The 16746-nt window shown below is 39.5% G+C and overlaps 1 pseudogene; it reads right to left on the reverse strand.

Annotated features, from left to right (window-relative positions):
* Positions 1–2402: 2402 nt before the first annotated feature.
* Positions 2403–16746, reverse strand: part of LOC138032034 (chromosome-associated kinesin KIF4A-like) — a 37834-nt pseudogene continuing 23490 nt past the window's right edge.

Below are 16746 nucleotides of genomic sequence, written 5' to 3' on the forward strand. Positions count from 1 at the left end.
TTTTATCTTATCAAACATTTTCAAAACATTATTATAAACAAATGGTGGAATGGGCTTTTTATTAGAAAGGCCAATGTCATTAAGAACATTAATAATATGATATTTTCTGATATAAACTGATTTTTTCCTCAGCTTGTACATATTTTCATAAAAGTCTATGTAATTATTCTCATAAACAAAACGATCAACAGTGCCGCAATTTTGGCATGTCATTTGATAATCATCTACTAATATTAATTCTTTTTTATCACAACAATTATCATCGTTATCTGTTTTTATATATTCTTCATTATGTAAAATGACACAACAAAAAGGACACATTTTATACTCCTTTTTATATAAATCTGTTCATGTAATTTTTCACAAATCATTATATGATATTGTACAAACAGAATTTTTTTTTTAAATATTACGGTTGAAAGTTTCATGACAAAACTATCTTGAACGTAAATGACACCCTATGGTGATTTTTTCCTGTTTCATTTGCTTATGCGTATATTTAAACACACATATTTAAACAAACTTCACAAAATAATTTCACAAACTTGAAAAGTTTGACTGAAAAATTTCAAAATTGTGAAGTAAAAATGTAAAGCTTTTCACTGGTAAAAATCATGGGAAAACCCTTCATTTCGTTTTCGAGTTCAATTTGATTGATTATGTGAATATTTAAACACGCTGCTTGTATCTTCCAAAGTCACTTCCAAAATAGAAACCAATTTGGAAATAAAATTCATTTGAGAAACAATTTTGGTAAAAAACAATTGTTGAAGTAATTATAAAAATATTTATAGAAGTGGTGAAAATATAGGTTTTTTCAAGTCTTTATTAGTTCGCTAGGGTTTTTTCTAGTGGTTTTATGATGGGATCCCACCGCAAGCGGTCCCCCCGCCTAATGACTTTTTTTAGTGGTTTTATTCATTGCTTCTATCTCACTTCGTTCGCTAAACAACAGATCTAAGGGTTTTTGTAGTTATGGTTTCTAATATTTGATAAGTATTTTTAAGATCAGTTTTGTAAAATGTAAATGCTTCCTTTATATTGGAAGTACACTTAGCTATCAAGCTAGTTTACAGACACTCCACTGTTAAAAAGGTGAACGTAACAATTCAAACTTAACAAAAACATTATTAAGAACCCCAACTAGCGGGAGGCAACCAGTTGGCTGTTTACAAAGCGTGGTGCAGTTGAATCAGGGACAACCAGAAACAAATTCAAGCCAGAGGTTAGAACGGGATTTGAACCGGAGCAGCCGCATGCAAACCCAACGCCCTAACCACTGCACCACACTGCCTCCTCCTTTTGAAAGCGAAAATTTCAATGTCAAGTTTTCAGCGCAAATTCCAAGGTCAATGTTTAAGTTATATAAAGCGCTCATACCCCCAACTACTATACTACTAACCGCCAGATAAATACGCGCAAAAAGAAACCAAACAATAGTCAGCAATTTTAAATTGAATGAGCAGTGTAAAACGAAAAACAAGGCATCAATGCATTGGTCGATATCGCCAAAGGCAATTGATTGAAAAAATCACATGAAAAGTAATTATACATCGGCGGTATGGCGGTAATTGAGAATTTAGTTAAGCAAGGTCGAAGAGATAGTCAACAAAAACCTTACTTCAAAACATAACTTAGGCAGTGTTGCATGCACGCTTTACTGGGTAGGGTTCCTTTGGACCACTTTCGCAAATATTTGGGATTTCACGTTGTTGTTGAATACGGCAAAGAAATGCACTGAAAGGCGTGCCACATAAGTATTTATCCATTTGCTGCTGTGTTATCATTATCGTAGTCCAAGTCCCCGCAGTCGTCTTCGCTTAAACTCCCTAAGAACCAGATGCCTGCAACTTCGCCGATATCGCCTTTTTCACAGACCAAGTAATTTTAAGCGTGATTTACTTTCCAGCGAAACCAAAGCTTCAAACCAATCACAATCTTGCATAAATCAATAGCAGCTTGAGCAGGGTCAAAGCTTACTGAAAAATTACGTCTGAAAACAGCTTGGTCTGTGAAGTGAGTACAATCTTGTTGTGGGCCCCTGGGACTGTGTTTTAAAAGGAAAAATAAGTAGGTGGGAGTCGGAAGTGATTTCTGTGATTGGATGAGGATGTAGCGCGATATTTTTAAGCCAATCATAGAGCAATGAAATGCCCAGAAATGGAAAACACTCCAGATTTGACAGACCTGCTTGTTCTTCAATTCCAAAATCTTTGCGTTCGCTCGCCAGAAAATACGCCCGCTATGCAGGCAATATTGCTTAGGCACAATATTAACAGAAATTTCATGACAAGCATGCCAATTTACAAGACTTTTTAGGAATATCGCCACAACTTTCAGTTTTCGATGACCATTACGAAGTTAAGGGGTTTCTGTCTTTCTGCACCTTAGTACACACTAACCTATTCTTCTTTCTCGACCGCAGTGCCTGAGTTGATAATGTCCTGAAAACCAGAGGCGAACGGGTAAACATTAGTTAAACGTGATGATACTACCACATAACAATAAGCAACGATAGTGATGATTGAAAACAAAAGAAGAAAGGAAGAAGAACTCATACTTAAAGCAACGAAACGCGTGATACGTACGATGAAATTGTGAGTGCCGAGGGAGAAAGAGGTGGCTAGAACTGAACTGATTCACTTCCACCTCTTAGGTGAAAAGCGTTGGAAAATATCTTGGACTTTCCGGACACATTTCAAGTTATCGAAGTAAAAACCTTGCTTTGGTCAAGGATGAATCAATGAATTGATTCCTTTCAATACCGATACACGTTAACTTAACACTTACTTCGAGTTCGTGGAGGTTTCTTTGAAATTCCTCTTCAAGGGTACACTCTCCAATAACGTTCAGCTTGGAACTTAGGAGATGAGAAATAAAGTGAGCAAAACGCTGACATGCGACGAAAAATAACGCAGGTTCAGCTAGTTTTATTTTAATTTCCTAAACAGCACTTGAATGACTGGACCCACCTGAAATGACCCTTGAATTCTTTAAGCTTTCTCAAAATGCTTTCTCTTGCCTGAGAAGGAACAGACAATAACGATTTCAATTCAATGATTTCAATTCAATGATTTTAAAGCAACGCGGACAAAAAAATCAATGGCGCAAAGAATCTCTGAGTTATGGCAAAAAATCAAATTATGAAGGATTTGTATGACGCATTTTACAGGAAATTACAGCGATTTGTCGTGGCCTTTCAGTTCATACTGTTTTATGGTTCAAATGGCAGTCCTGCAGTTTACAACCTTGTGCCTGCATAACAAGTGGAATTTATATAAGACCAATTGATAGCATGAGAAATCCTAAACCTAACCCAAACGTAACCCCAACTTCCACCCTTAACTCAGATTTAAAGGGAACCTTTGTGTTGCGTACATAAGTCGTGTCCACTCCTGAGTGGAATCCAAACCGTTGCGGTTATTTGATTTCTGTCCGTGGCTCAAAAACGTCGCGTGCTTTTATGAAGGGGCACTGTCATGCTAAATTTGTTGTTTTTAGGTCAAAACTGGGTAGAAATTTAAATTAGTACTTAAGCTCACATGTACAACATTCCTGACAACCCTATGAGAAGCTATGAAATGCAATTACGACACAAAGAACTATCCGTTTAATTTTTGGCAACCTTCTGAAAACATCGTCTTTAAACTTGAAAAAATGGCCAGTTTTTGCAAGTTTCAACCCATTTCCATCTTCTCCATCCTCAGCTGCAAACACTAAAGCATAGCTTCACTGCACTTCATTGGCTATTGCAATTGGTAACAAAAGTACAGCATTATTTTTTGGTCTTCATTGATGCAAAGCGACGTATTTTATTGGTCTGAAGTTTGACTAAAATAGCGTGACACTGCTCCTTTAAGCCCCCTTGTGCTACTTTTGGAATCAAATCTACAAATGGCTGGACTCTGTAAACTTGCTGATAAGAAAGGATATTATTCCACGTCTAAAAAAGAGCAATAGCTCCAGCGTCAGTGTCATTCGGATTTATATGAGTAGTATAGTACAGAACCAGGAAGAATCTTTGAGACTGTGAAGACTGCCTGCTTTTTTCTAGACAACCCAACCATTACTAAACATTAGACATATACACTATCCTTTAGATAATGTTTAAGCCTAAAGTTAGCATTTTTGTATGGGTTTGGGTTGTTTCAGCTATAGAGCATCCGAACTAGTGGTCGGAAGCTGGTTGGTTCAACTCCTGCAAAGGAGCACTTGGGTTTCTTTCCGAGTATTCCCGAGTCACCCAGGGTTTTTGATAGCTTTTCAAAGTACCGGAGAGGGTTATATTCTGTTGTACATGGAAGACCGATAGCAAGTGCCTTGGGAGCGAATCATCAAGGAGACATGGGTCCCCAACAAATTACTAATGAAACTCTAAGAAATGCTGTTTAGATACATTCTTAAGTTTAGAGAGAAATAAGGTAACTAAAGTTATAGTGGGATGAAATGCCAACAGATTCTGTTGGCATTTCATGTTGGCATTTCATTCTAAACAGATTATTCTGTTTGGTAAGCAAAATGAGGCTTTGTGCCGACTTGTTAACTTAGTTTGAAGAATATCTTGCGAGTGATTGTATTGTGTTTCCTCAGCCAGTGGCTTCCTGAGATACCCAAGTCCAAAAAGAAAAAGGAATTAAAAGCCAACATATCTGCAAACTTGGACAATTTAAAGATCTTTATAACGTCAAATTAGAGGATGCAGCTGGATGTGACAACTGGACAACTGGACAACTGGACAAAACGTTCGGCTTCCGGCCTCAAACGAACACCCTGGTCACCACGGAAAAAAAAACATCTCTTCGTTTTATTTACCGGGGTTAACGTTTACCGTCTACTTTATTTCAAGAGTTCTACTTAGTCAGTGTATTTACTTGCAGTCGGCCTGTACTCATCACCAACAATTTTTCTTGCATCTGCCTGTTTTGCTCACCAAGCTTTTCGTTTTCAGCCTATGAATTCAAACGAAGCTGCTCATTAGGACTGGTGTAAGTCGAACCTATGGGGACTCTGCTATAGTGCGTCTGTTGCGGTTTTATTCTCTAAATGCCATCTGCCCAAAACAGATTGAAGAAAGTCAGGAGCTCATCAAGGGGAGCCTCTATCTCTACTAATTCCTTGAGTCATTTTCATGCATGCTCACTTACGATAAACTAACTTAACGGAGCTAATAGTGTTGTAGTCAAGACCACAATTTCAGGGGAATTGTGCGTTATTTGATAAAAGCATGAAATTTCTCACCAGTGTCAACCAAGCGACAATTACCAATTTTGGATATAGAGGCATGGCTGAAATGTCCTATAACCGGAATAAGCTCGTTTGCGAATAAATGCTGACATGTTCAGATATCAAAAAAGAATTGTAATAATAAGCATATTGTAAAAAGAGCACATTGATAATATAATAAATTAATACTTGTTTTCACAAGTAATCTGCAACTTTCAACTAAAGATGTCATCCTAAATTAAACTGACCGAGACAAGTTGATCTTATTTACAGTCAAACCAAGTGAAGCGTACCCCTTAAGATTGCATTGATGAAGTGATTATTTGAAACTTGAACCCGCTAGTCGTTTCAAGAATGCAATAATGAATTGATTATTCGAATATTGAACTCGCTCGCTCGATCCAAGAATACGGCTAAATTCGCTAACGGCTTCCGTTTTCGAAAAATCAATTCACTGTTGCGACTAGTAGGTTTCAAACCTACTAGTCTTTTCTAGAATGCAATACTGAATCGATTTTTCGGAAACGGAACCCGTTAGCCGTATTCTTGGATCGAACGAGCGAGTTCAATATTCGAATAATCAATTCATTATTGCATTCTTGAAACGACTAGCGGGTTCAAGTTTCAAATAATCAGTTCATTAATGCAATCTTGAGGGGTACGCTTCACTTGGTTTGACTGTAACTATGTGCAACTGGGACCATGTAAATGGGCCCTAAATATCGAAACTTTGTTGATCATAACAATTCGTGTAATTTACGACATTTGACCAAATTTTCGCAATACTGTTTCTCTAATGATAGAAAAGCCAGACATTTGGAAAATCACCGTAAGCAATTGCATAGTAATAAAAACAAACTGCGAATTCACAGCTCTACTGAATTTCATTCATTAGAGGTGAAATGTCCCTTTTGTTCCCTTTATGGTAAAAACACAGACGAATGCAGCAATAAAATTTATTTCATTTTTGGGAATACATAGGTTTTATTTGCGTGATCAGTGTACTGATAAGTTTCAGTTTCCCCAACAATGTAATCTATGCATGGGCAAAGTTCTTATTTAGAAAATTGCGTATCTTTGGCTTTAGTTTCAGTTTTCCCAACAATGTAATCTATGCGTGGGCAAAAGTTATTGTGTAGAAACCGATTGCGCATCTTTGGCCTTCAGTTAGCATGGCTTAGAACGGAAATTTTACCACCAGCAAAAAACCCGAATATATATGATTTTACTTCTTCCTGATCGTAAATCTGCTTTTTCCATTGTCAATTTCATCGGCAGTTTTCAAGACTGTCTGTGATCTTTGCATCATTTTGTTAGTTAGTAAACACCTTATATATTTTGAGAATGATACATTCCACACAAGAGGTTAGAAACATGGTTTTGACCACAAGCGCACAGGGCTGTGCACTAAAGGTTTGCTTTTGAGCACTTGCCCAATCCTCTGCAGGCTTCCTTGCTGGAACACTAAATGAGCTCATAGCAGCTTTGCTGGGCTTGTGGAAGTGTTTGCCACAAAGGTTTCCATTAACCATTCCCCTCCCATCCCCATTCAGCAGGACTTGGAAGCTCTGGAAGTGCTAGGTGTTTTTTGACCCCAAACGGCTATCGTGATACAATGCTCGGAGGATATGTTGCTTTAGAGCTGAAGATGTTGGGCGAATATTATCTAAACTACGGGAACGCATGCGAAATAGTTGCCGTCTTGCCTATTGGACTATTACTACTATTAGACTCCTATTTGTCAAGATAGGAAATTCAAAGGCCTCAGGTTCGTTCATTAGGGCTTTCGCAGCCTGATATGATAGTCTCCCGACCAGGCTAGGTTGGTGAATCTTTGTTGGAGTGTAGAAAACAGGAATTCGTGGCGGGTTGGTGTCACGGATGACCATTTCTCAGTCATGTCATCAACGTGGTCTCCGTGATGACAACAACAACAAAACTTTATTCCTGCCCAGAAATTACATAGAGTTAACATAAATACAAGGAAGAAAAAATTACAAGGGAAAAGAACACAGCCACTTAGAAATAGCTAGGCTAATCGAGCTAAGTGGCTAAGCCAAACAGAAAATTTGCAAATACCCTACATTAACATAGAACTACGGATGAAGAGCACCGATGAATTCTGTGGCTTTTTCAGTGGTTTCTAATGGCATGAGTAATGTAACACGAGAGGGTCAGATTATCTTAAATGAGAAAAAAAAACTGTAAGCCACTTAATTACCAATGGCATTAGAAACAGTCTCAAAAACCACCCTCCCTCACCTATCCTCTTTGCGCTCTGTTACGCATAACTCATCAATGCTCTCCATCACAGAGACCACATTGACGATTTGACTAAGAAATGGATATCCCTGACACCAAACGTGCCACGCATCTCTGTTTTCTACACCCTAGCAAAGACTCACAAACCTAACCGGGTGGGGAGACTTATCATATCAGGCTGCGAAGGCCCTACTGAACGAAGCTCATCATTTGTTGACCACTTACTTCATCCTATTCCTAAAACACAAACATCATACTTCAAAGATACCAGAGATTTTTTAAACTCTGTAAAGAAAATGAAAGTCTCAAATTAAAAGAAATAATCCTATCTCAATGGACAGTCACGTTACTAACCTAACATCCAGCAGGAGGAAGAAATCGCCTTGTATGTAATACATACGACACCTTCTATGAAAACAAACCTCCGATTGCAACTCACTTCCTCAGAGAAATGCCAAGACTTATCTTGAAAGAAAATTTCCATTTGAACGAGAAAAACAGATACTGAAATAACATTCTTGGAGCACTCTATTCTTGAGGTGTGCACACACCTTAAACCGACAGAGACTTTCCACTATAGCTACACGCACATTAACTCCTGCCACCCTCAAGGCGTCAGGAAAGGCTTCATCAAACGTGAAGCCCTGACGCTTTTTAGAACTAACACTTCAAAAGCAAAATTTGAAAAACACATCGCATAATTCAAACAAAGATTATTAATGCCATGCACAGGGGTTATCCAGATAACCTTGTGAACATGACTCTAACTGGAGTCAATTTTTGCGAAAGAACGTCGGCTCTACAAATTAAAATAAACAAAAAAAAATCCCGTTCGTTACAGAATGTCACCCGTCAGTGCCTAATCCCAAACATATTTTAAAGAACAAATGGCATCTTATATACAAAACCAGCCCTTCCTAAGAGAAATCTTTAAAAACCCTTCCTAATTTCATAAAGAAATTGAATGAGATGAGGTATTTGAATTTCCTATCTTGACCAAAAGGAGTCACGTTTGGCCTGTCTACACCTTGAAATATTTTTCGTTTAAGCTTCTCTAATATTTAATGGTATTTACTGAGTTTTGCTAATAATAAAAATAAAGGAAGTATAGTATGAATATAACATTTTCTTGGTTTCTGGATCAAAATAACACATTCCTGAATAGGTGACCGAAAATTTTCCAAACATTTGAAAGGAAACTACTTGAAAAGGTGAACCCCAGAAAATGCTGACGTCAGCATTTTTTGCTAAGAACCGTTAATTACCATTGCATGACTTTTTGGCCATGCCTCTCCATCCGAAATTGTTGACTTCATGAAGGCCAACAACATGCAGAGTTTGATTGTTTTATAATAAAACGCACAATTCCTTCTCTTAACAGCCTGACTATAACGGCGGGTTCATGACTGATACTGATGATTTCGGCAAATTCGTTTTCGCTTGAAGGCCCTACCTCTAGTTTTGCGATCCTTTCGGCCATTTTTTCCACGCTGGATGAAACTTCATGGCTAACAAATTCAAAACAAACATTGAACTTCAACACTTATTTCATATGGCAATTTACTTAAAGCTCTGTAAGCAGACTTTCCAATTCTTCGCTACTTTTCTGCTATAGTTTTCTCTCTAATCGCTCGCATGACTCACTCAGCAGCAGCGAAAAACTTTGAAGGATAACCGAATCAGAATTTGAAAAGGAGAAGGAATCAAGTGGTATGTTCTTTTAACTAATTTTGCGGCAGCAAAAGAGCTCACTGTTTTATAATTAATCCTCCCAAGACCAGGCTGAGCACTGAATATCTAAAGTGGATCGTATAATCGGCCATCCCTGAAATTCTAGCCTGAGACACCAGTTAATCTTGGTGCAGTTTGACTTCAAAATTCGAAATTTTGTAAATGTATGCGCCTTTAGACGCCTTCACCACAAAATATTTTGTCATTTTTGATGGCAAATAGTTTGCTAGTTTTCAAGCCGCAAATGCTTAAACTTGGGGAGGTCTTTGCACGTCAATTTGTGTTAGCAGAAAACATATTCGTTTGTTAACAACACAAAATATTAACAATGACGTCAGCAAATGGTACCCATTTTCTCCTTGCTGCGTTCCTATGACTGGCTGTCCTTGAACTTGCATTTGCAGCATCTGGACCTAAGAAATGTGAAAATCAAAATTGAGTGAATACATTTAAAAATCTTGTTAGAAAAAGGTATAACAAAATAAAAAAGAATCGTAATATTCGTCCTGAGATATTTTGACAATTTGCCAAATAGCCACATTTTCTGCGATTTCGGGAGACGAAGGGGCTCGATTTTTCGGCCATTGACATATTTTGCAGAATTTAAAATGTGCATTACTCTCAAACGCTACTAAAAGATTATTCCAACCTTTCTCAAGAAACTTTAATGAAAACATAAGCATATTCTACTTACGGAAAAAACTTCTTTTTTTGAGAAAAAAGAAATAAGGCTTACGACGGCATCTTTAACGTTAGTTCATTTTAAAGGAAGAGGAAGGAAGTATGCAACCCACATTTAAAAAGCATGCATACCCTGGAAACAGTGGATTGTTGTCTCTTAATTCCTTGTTAGCGAAACGATAGATTAAACAACAGCGAGCAACTATCCGTTACGTCCTGATTCACTGAATCAGAGACGAATACCTGAAAGAGAACTGGACTTCTCTCTCATTTTGCGTTTTCCCACCTCAGGGGATGAGAGATGGAAATCCACCGCTTCCTGGCAAGGCAAAAAGAAAAAGGAAAAGGAAAGGAAAGCAACTTTATTGAAGTGTTTAGTCGTTCTAGCGCTGGAGCACTAATTGGGGACACCGTAAACTGAAATTAACAATTAACAGTAGAGCGCATGTCAAAAACTCGTGAAGCGCGAAAACGCTTCTTCTTCAAACGTATTTCGTTCAGCCTCGTCTCTCTCGCGGCCCTCTTTACACAAGCTCAGTATTTGTAACTTACTTTTTGTCTGAGCTCTGCAAGCTCAGCTGCCCCTGGGTCGAGGTTGATAAGTGCCCGGTTTTTAACGTTTCTGGCACGGTCCGCGTATCGCATAGTGTTGATAGTCTCTTCGACGTCTGTGTTACTCGGACTAACACAGGCAAGTAATAGCGTTTTGCTATTACCGCCGAGAGAATCTGAAAAGTTAAAAAAAGACGAGATTAGGCAAGGTTTGCCTCTTTTAAAAGTACCGGAATAAAGGTCTAGAGTTTAAATGCTGTTTATAGAGATTTCCTCAGCACTCTCCTCGATGTTCTATTACGTATGCGCGACGTGACACCAATGCAACGTGACTTCCACTCTTCCGCCATCGGGCAGGCGTTACTAAAACTGAAACTGGTTATTGCGGGTTTTAAACCAATTATGAGTTTGGTTCTGGACGACATCGAGGAGATCCGTACAGAGGTTTCTTTTCCTCTGCCAAGCAGGGTATGCTCTTTACGAGTTTCCAGTGATCCCAGCGGTCTAATATCCGCGACGAAGCGTATTAGATTTAAGTTTATTATTTTTATTTTTAATTTTCCGCTACTGTTCGTATTTGGTCTCAAATTCGTTGTAACTGCCATGTTTTATCACATTTTTTCCAATCCAGCGTCAACTCTCATTGTACCTGAAGAAGGCTGGCTTGGCCAGCCGAAATATAGTACACCACTAAAATCAAATCTACGTTGTATCTTTACGATTGTAGCTGCAACCCTGGACAAAATTGTTCAGACCATTTTTAACTTCCTAGACCACATGTAAAAAAAATTTGTTGCAGGAAAACTTAACATTACGGCTCCCCCTCTCCATAAAACAATGTTGAGACACGGATGGGTGATTTGAGCATCATCTTGAACAGAATTGTTTTAGGTGGTTTGCGGGGAGGCAGCAACGCTGGCCTCCTTTTCAAGTTATAGTCCAAAAGGTCGGAAAATGAGAAAAGTCTCAACTCTTTTTGTCTGGGATTGTAGACTAGAACCATTGTGCAGTTATTTAGACATAAGGTTTTTTTTTAACGTAGAATAACCACTCAAGAGCTGACAAGCAGGGTAAGATTAAGGACGTTCCCATTGCTACTGCGCATTTTTTCGCGCATGTCACGCACACGTCATGCATCGCAGACAACGAAGGTAAACACGATGCCAAAGGCGCAAAAATTTTCCACAAGAATGGAACGTGAAAGCGTGCGGCACCATGGGATAGCTCTGGACCCAGGTCTTCTCGGAAATGTCACGCAATGACGTGACAGTGTAAATATACCATCATGGCTTTGAGAACTTCGCAGCGATTTTACTCTCTTGAATGCTCGGTGACCCCTATTTTTCTTTCCGGAGATCACTTCCTTTTCTGATTTTGTCCATTTTTACAAAAAAACAAAAAAACAAATCTGTGCGTGAGAAGTTACAAATATTTCGCCTTTTATGCTCTCGTGCGACCGAAGTTTTCTGTCTTAGACAAATATGTATCGTTTTTCAAGGTCTATTTCACCTCAGAAAAAGACATCAGCTGCAAAGGTTAATTTAGTTATATTAGTTAAGTTGAATTGAGTACGTTTACCTCATCTAAATTTCACCAATGTAACTTCTTTTATTGCTGACAGTTGTAAGCTAAGATCGTCTTAAAGTAACGCAATCTTCTAAAAGGGCACCTCATGATCTCGAAAACGAGCCCGGTGACCCCCCTTTTTTTCGCCTTTTTGGCAAAAGTAGATTATTACCTTTTTGCGTGGCAAGTTTTAAAAAAATCTGTAAGTGGGAACATTTTGGGCGCGAACGTCCTTAAGCTCTCATTCACGGGAAATTGGTTGCAAGTTACGGTCTATTCGCACAGAGGTGTTTCCATGCACTGCGGTCCGCTTATTGAAAATCACAAAGCTTATCGGGCTTTTGTCGGGAGTCACGATTCCCTCTGTACCTCAAAGACTCTCAAAACTTCCCAATCATTTTGCGTTCGGTTTTCTCAGTTGGTTGAGCATCGGACTAATGTGCGGGAGGTCCCGGAATCAAAACTCCGGCCGGACCGAAATTTAGGGTGTTTAAATAACTGAAGAGAACGTGAAACCTTTGTAATGACATCTGCAAATGGTTAGACTCTCTAGTCTTCGCAGGTAAGGATGATACACCGTAGGCCACGTCTCACAACCCTACAATGTTCTTAACCTTGTGGGACGTAAAAGAACCTACACACTGTTCGCAAAGAGTAGGGCATGGAGTTCACGGTGTTGTGGTCTGTCCTATGTGGTGTATCATGTTTGGAAGGGTAAATGTTCGAAGATACTAGCTACATGAAGCTGCTCTAAAATCGGAGGGGGATGGAAACATATGATAAGAAACATGATATGAAAACATGTCAAAAGACTAGCAGTTTACAGTTTTGGGCCTGAAACGTTTGCGGTACTTTCGAGAAACGAGACCCTGGCCTGGGTTGCTGGAACCTTGGTAAACGTTAGTTAACGAGTGTTGAATACCGTGAAAACCTAGAAATTTTGATACCGGTAATAAGTTAGCGTTGGCCAAGCAATGAAGCGTGGAGCAGCTATGGCCTGGTCTCAATCCCTTCACACGTTGCTAAAATAAAGCCGCATTGCAAATTCAGCTGTACATCCCATGGTTTCAAATGACACGGCCATTATATTCACTACTTGTACAAATCGCATAATGCACCTCTTTTACCCTCGGAAAATCTGCATAGGCAATGTTTTCGACTTATCTTGGGACATTTTCATGTCCCTATCGAGGATATCCACCCGCGGCCGGATGTAATTGACTGAGAGTCGATTTCGATGAGGGAGGAAAACCGAAGTATCCAGAGATTGACTAAAACTCAGCCCACATGTGATCCGAGGCTAGGGCTACCTGTTCAAGAATATACATGTAGCGAGAGTGATAGCCGCATACTATTTATCCTGCGTTTAATTTTCGGCATTCGGAAATTGCAGATAAACTTTGTTTTTGATTGTCGAGTACCGAGCAGGCGAACGAATGACTAGTTTTCCTGGGGGAAAAGGGCGTTGCCAGGAGCCCATGACTAGGAGTGGCCTTTGTCACGGCATTTTTACAGACCGATCTTACTTTAGACTACCTTTTCCCTCGGGAAAAAAGGCCATTCCGGTTCGTTGACGCAATGACGCCAAGTTAGTTTCTTGTGATTGGTCATCGGGCTCCCACGGCAGTCTCAATCGCGGGAAATTCAATCTAAAAATAAATCGGTCTGTGAAAACACTCTTACGGGAATACATGGAAGTTGTTCTCGCCTACTCACGAGTTCCTGGCGTTGCTTTGTACAAGCCAAAAAATCCGCAAGTTATGGGTCACCCAGAAAATGGTTAGCATTCGCTCCCTCTCCCTTTCTCGAAAACCTCAACTCGAAAATTTCTGTGTCGACGACCTCTTACCTTGGAGAAGCCGTGTCAGCTTGGAATCACGGTAGGGAACATAGGCCTTGGACTTTCTGAGCTCCTCACTCAGAGCGCTTATGACATTGCCCAGAGCAAGAAGCCCTTTGTTGATGTTAACTCCTGGAAAAGGAAAAAAGGAGCTCGGTCAAACCGTGAGATGGGTGTGGTGGTAAGAGGGGTGGAGTTGCAGGAAAGAGAGGTCAGGGACAAATACGTACCCTACTTGCAAAACGCACAGGAACAGAGGTCTTCTTCAAGTACATTTTTCCCTTCTGATGATGATAATGACGATGACGTCTTTACATCGGTTATCAGTCACACAAGCCCCTCAACGAAAGAAAAATTTAGGTGGACGTCAATCAAATGTTTCCATAACGAATTCAACTGCCGCAAAGAGAACAGGACTATTGTTAGCGCTAACAATGTTTCGAGTAACCAGGGCCAGTCCGATAACAAAACAACAACGACAACAAACAAAAACAAAAATAACCACTTTTTTTCTTGAAAGTGCTTCCTTTGTAAGACCGGTAGCCTGTCTACAGGCGGTAGATGTTGTTGTTGCCACGAAACTCGTATGGTAAAGACTTGTTTCCATATCTCAAAGTGCCCTTGGTCTCAAAGTGTCCTCGGTCAGTGTAAAATGCAGTCTGCAGACCAGGTGTAAAATGCAGATTGAGGTTATAATATAACTGTTGAAAAAGCCCAAACCCTTTAGAAATGCTAACAGTTAAGCATAAATATTGCTTTAGGCCTAATAGGCCATTTCCGAGTTGATATGAGCTTCCTTTTCAAAGTAAGTCTAAGTGCGAATTTGTTGTGATGGTCACTGAAGTTAGTTCTACTTCACATATGAATGAAAGCTAATTTTTATAAGAAAAACTTCGCACTTAGATTCGCTTTGAAGAGGAGGCGGACATGAACTCGGAAATGGCCTATTAGGCCTAACGTTAGCATTCAATTTCATTCCCAGGCACCTCACGTCCAAGGGCACTTTGAGATATGGAAACAAGTCTTTACCAACACGTATCGGACGCCATATTGGAAGAGCGTGGGATAGGTCTGGGTTGACAAAACGACGGAGTGGAGTGGAAAGAGCGGAGAGAAAAACTCCAACATATCCTCGACCTCTGAAATGACGATTATCGACAATTCGTAATTTTCCCTGGAATGACTGTTATCGTCACTTTAGATTACTCTGTCCCAGGAAAAAGGAAAAAGTTGCATCCCTGGACAGGATTTGAACCCGGAGCGCCCAATGTGAAAGAAATGTATTTATCCACGTAACAATTAAAGATCAACTGACTGACAATTGCACCGATTATTTATGAAATCTAATTAGTATATATAAAATCATTGCTGAATAGTGTTTAAGTTTAGAACTTGATTTAAACTGAATGCTTAGCTTTCTCTTGAGGTTTGGTAACCAGCATTTTTTCCTTTTTAAACTTGTTTCTTAGCCGGTGATAAGACATGTTTTCAATCTCTTGGAGCGGTCTTAGAACCAGGGGGGGGTGGGGTCCGTCAAGACATGCCTGTACAAAATCTAGTGGCTCTAAGCTTTGATTTAAATGTTAGTTTGCACTTATAATATAGAAAGTTACTTGGACTTATAATATAGAAATTTACTTGGACTGTATATCTAGCTGGATTTGTCAAAAGGTGCCGGAAGAAATTGTGAAACCAAGCCAATTCTGCTGCCGTCACAAAGTTATATATGTGTAAGAAGGAAATTATTACTAGTTACTGGAGTTTCACGCTCAAGGCGATCATCAGACTGATCGTTGTCTACGAGAAGATGTCATATATAAGTGTTCAAATTTAGGAACGGTTGTAGCGACGGTTCCGGTGATTGGTTGTCATGGAAAACTTGTTTTTATGGCGGCATTTCGTTACCAGCTCAGATTTCTTGTTCAACAGAAAGGCGTTTTTTGTGCTCAAGATGCAATGTTTTACAGATAAACACAGGTTGCAGCGAAAAGGGTTGCCTTTGTATGCTTTTGCTTTTTTTATGATGCGCCAGTTGATTGCGTAGTCGATGTTTTTGTCCTTTAAGTCCCAGATGTGCTTGGAAAGTCCAGTGTCATGTGAGTGTTTTTTGTCCTTGAAAGAAAGCTTGTGGTTGTTGTACCGTGTTTTGAATTCGTTTTCCGTCATGCCAATGTAGGATCTTGGGTTACCGGAAGTTGTTGTGACAGTAGCTTTGTAGATAATGTTGCTGGTTAGGCACGCACCGTCAAGAGGGCAAAGGTTTTTGTTCCTACAATTGCATTACTTCTCACTGGAGGTCTCGTTGCACTCATTCAGGATCGTCTGATTGTGGCTTTTGATTATGACTTTGGGAAATGTTTGTAGTGCAGCTGTAGCTGACCTTGAGGTTGTTTCTATTGAATATTTTGTGGAGCTTGTGTGACTTTGGGAAATGTTAGTTTATCAGGCAAAGGAATGATTTAGCGATGTTGGTTCGAACATTCTGGCTGTATGGTGGGTTAAACCATATGATTTTTCTTGACCTGATTCTGGATTTTGCTCTTCCTTGGTTTTGATTTGCAACATAATGGATTCGTTCTTTGTACCCGCTGGAATTCAGGGCATTGTTGTACAACTGCGAGGTTTTATCGAACTCGTCTTGGTCGCAGGACAAACTCGATACTCTAGGATGGATGTTGGAATTTGCCTAATTATAGAAGGAGAGTGATTGGATTTGGCGTCGATGTACAATGGGTTGTTGTCGTTGTCGAATCCATTACTTTATGGTGTATTACATGTAAATCGCCTAAAATGTGCACACGCAGCACAGGCGACCCAAACGCATAATTTGAATGCTCATTCAACGTAACGGTTTGTAGGGTTTATATGGGAAACATGAATTGCAGAAAAAA

This window comes from Montipora capricornis, chromosome 14, assembly GCF_036669925.1.
Source record: "Montipora capricornis isolate CH-2021 chromosome 14, ASM3666992v2, whole genome shotgun sequence".
Classification (NCBI taxonomy): Eukaryota; Metazoa; Cnidaria; class Anthozoa; order Scleractinia; family Acroporidae; genus Montipora; species Montipora capricornis.